Genomic DNA, 3690 nt, shown 5'->3' on the forward strand with positions numbered 1-3690 from the left:
ACTGAATTCTAAAGTCAAGTCTTCTCTAATGCTTAGGCTGTGTTTTCTGATGTTCAATTAAATCCCAAACAGGCTCCATTCAGGTCTAAATTGAGAGCTGTGTATAGCGCTAGCTCAGCTGTCCCTTCATACTGGTAGAAGAGGTCAGGAGCAAAAGGGTTACAATACAGTTACTGTCAAATTATTTCATTTTTAGGGGTCAAGAACTTTTTCTGCTGCACAGGGAATCTACACCATTACTGGTGCTACTGTGCCTCTGTTCCTGATCACATAAAAGCCAGTTTAAGTCTCCAGGGATTAGTACTCTGCTTGTTCCATATATTCATCCAGCAGCTGTTGGTTCAGGAGAGCTGCACAGGCTGCTTTGTCAGCCATTCAAATCCAAGCTTTGCTAGTAATGGAGAAAGGATAACTTAAAGCAGATATTAACACAAGTCTGGCCCAGCTTATTTGTAGTCTGAATTTCAGTAGATGAAAATACTCAGATGCACCACAAAAAAGGCTGGGCTACTTCTCTCTCAACAAGAGCTCTACCCCAGTCAAGGATGGGAAGCGACATCTTTCCACCGGAGCCATTCCTACAAGTAGTTTCTTGCACGCTCACAAGAGTAGCTCTTTAAGTGATGATCTTCAGCTTCCCAATGTGAAAAAGCACTGACCAAGGTCCTGTGCTTTCCCACATGGGTGACTGTCCCCACCACCCCTTCCTTTAACATGCTTTTTTTACAGCTACAGCTATTTTCCCTTATTTATACTGTAACTACATCCTTACAACTTCTATCATGAAGCATTGTTATTAGCTAGAAAGCTTACCTTATGCTTTGCCAAAACTCTATCAAACAGCTGCTTTATTGAGACAGTCACTTGTGTAAGCAGGGGAGGTGACGACAAGAAAGCTTAAGATCCAGTTTTCCATTATCCGTCCTGTTTCACTTAAGAGAAGAGCCTACCCAAGCATGCCTGCTATCTGCCGGCAGGATATTAAGTGGCTTTGGAGCCTTCGTATTGCAACACAGTTTCAGTGTGTGAGCCACAGTATTCTGAACCTCTTTCTAAGCTCTCCCTTACCTTGCAGCAAGAGCTGGAGCTCGATCTAAACAGAACACGGCAACTTCAGTTTGGCTAGCGATCAGACATCAGTGGTGATCTAACATTGATCCTCCATAAACCCCGATAACTAATAGCAGATGTGCTCCTGCAGTAGAGTTTAAAGCCTGGGGAACCATTAAATTACCTAATCCAATCTCCTGGATCTTTTTCAGGACACTGCATTTCCCCTCAGCTACCTCTGAATGCATCATCACCCCAAAAAGATATCCAAGTCCTTGTCTGTAATGCTGCAAGCAAGAGAATTCACCGCTCTCCTCAATAACATCCTAGAGGATAGCATATTGGGGCTCTTTTGCACTCTCTGCCATGGAGGAGACAAGACCCAAAGGTGCAAGGTGCAGCCAGAGCGGTTGATCAGACTGAAGGAGCAGTTTGGCCGGAGAGCGCAGTGCCTGTTAGAGGGCACGGACCAGAGCCCAACGCCTCCGTGCGTCCAGCCCCTGGGCAGTGAGCTGTGGGCAGCGAGCACCCTGCGGGCAGCCCCAGCTCGGTCACAGAGGGAGGTCCATATGTTTGCACCCCCACTTCCCGCCAGGCCACACAGTGCCAGTTCACCTTTATTCTGCCCTCCAGGCAGCTTTAGGATCACAGCCGGGTGGCAGAGTGCCACAACGGTGACGTGAAAGACGCTTTGAGGAATGCAGCCGAGGCTGGGGCTCTTTGCTGGCATTTTCCCAGTCCACATGCCCTCAGCTGCTGTGTTTCCCACACAATGAACGTCCCCGTCCCCTCCAAAACCTGACAGCCCTCTGGTCTTCCCCCCGCAACAAGAGTCCACACACCCTTCATCCTGGTAAAGCCAAACTACTCCAGTAGTTCAGCTGTCAGTATATCCCCAGGGAAAAAGTGTCCTGGACTTACACAGACCCTGTCCTCCCTGCCTGCTAAGATCCCCTTTAACGAGATTGCTTTGTTATTATCTCACCCATAGCCCTCACAAACCACAAATTAAGTCTGAAGCTTTGAAAGGCAGTCCCGCCTCTAAACACCAGCTAAACCTGGACAGTTTTGTTCTCTAGAGCATCAGCATCCGCACAGCCCCACTCCATCCCCTTCCAACCAGAGTTCATTCACAGGCATGACATGAAAAAGCATCACTTTATTTGCTTCTGCTGGGTGCAGTAATGATTTCTCGAGTGCTGCTGATATCCCCCACTTCCATGTACCTCCCCCCATCAGCAAGCTCCTGCCCTTTGTGCTCACCCAAGTGACTGCCCATCACCTCTTTGACACAACGCTGTCTTCACCACACTTTGACACCATCCCCAAGCACCTTGTAGCCTGGGAATCCTAGATCCCTTCTGTATAACCTCCCCGGGACTCAGCTGCCAACACAATCTACGTGTACCCACAGCTGTGCATTTCACCCCCTAAACCATAAGAGAAAGTGGTGTCCTGCTCTCGGCAACACTCATATCCTCCCTTTTCTACCCTGCAACTACCAGTCTGCATCACCTCAATAGGACCTGGATTGTAAATTGCAGAGAAAAGAGGGAAGAATTTGAGCATGCCCAAGCTTAAGCTTCTGTTAAAAAGACGAGACCCAAACACTTTGGGAATTGGCCAGAGATGACTAGACTTTCTGGGGCAGGAGCTGCCTCTTTCTAGGTACTGCACAAGGAGTGCTGGCCTCAGGTGGGACTTCCAGCCTGTCACATGAATCACAGCAGAATGTTCACTTCCTCCCTGACCTAACCTGCAGCCTCTCCACCTACAGCTGATGGGCTGATCCAGGTAAAAGAGCACTGATAATCACTTTGACATATGGCACGTCCCATGAACAGAATTGACAATTCAGATGCAACAGCCCCATGGTAGCCACTTTCCTGTAAGCGTCCCCACCATTTCTACCTTTGCCCGACTTCTGCAGATAGTATGTTAAGGAAATAAGCGCCGAGTTGTAAAGCCACGTGCTTCCTAACTGACAACCCCTGAGCCTGGGCACGGCTCCCCTGCCTGCTACCTGCGCAGCCACCACGCTCCCCTCCCCTTCCGGCCACAAGCTGATCATCAAGTGCAACAGCAGGAGTGAGGGACAAGGAAGGATGCTGGCATCAGGCTGGTTGGTTTTGCTGGGTGTGCACTCAGCAGGGTGCAGAGATTGCACAGCCAGAACCAGACAGCAGATATCCCAGCTGGTAAGCACCAAGCATCCTGTTCTGCAAGAACAGGCCACACAAAGTAGGTTGCTATGAAAAATGCTTTACAGCAGTGTGGCACGGGCACCTAGGTACCCTCAACATGCTCTGCATGGAGACATTGTGTCCCCAAAAGCAGAATGGTTCCTTTTGCCCTGCAGCCCTGCTGAGCTCAGGAAATTACACCCTCAAAGGCTTGCTGCCTTCCTCACCCTTCAGGCAACCAAATCGCTCCATAAAACCTGGCTTGTGCATGCCCTGCCATGATTCCAAGCAACAAGAATTTCAGGAGTGTGGTTGTTGGTGTGAAAATGGTGGAATTAAGATGACAGAGATCTCATTAGTCATTTAAGGAGTCACAGCAAAGGCCAACTACCAAACTAAAAGAGCGCCTGATAAAGACCACCCATAAGGAATGAGCTCACTCAGACTCCCAAGGCTT

Source organism: Mycteria americana, chromosome 5, assembly GCF_035582795.1.
Source record: "Mycteria americana isolate JAX WOST 10 ecotype Jacksonville Zoo and Gardens chromosome 5, USCA_MyAme_1.0, whole genome shotgun sequence".
NCBI classification, from domain to species: domain Eukaryota; kingdom Metazoa; phylum Chordata; class Aves; order Ciconiiformes; family Ciconiidae; genus Mycteria; species Mycteria americana.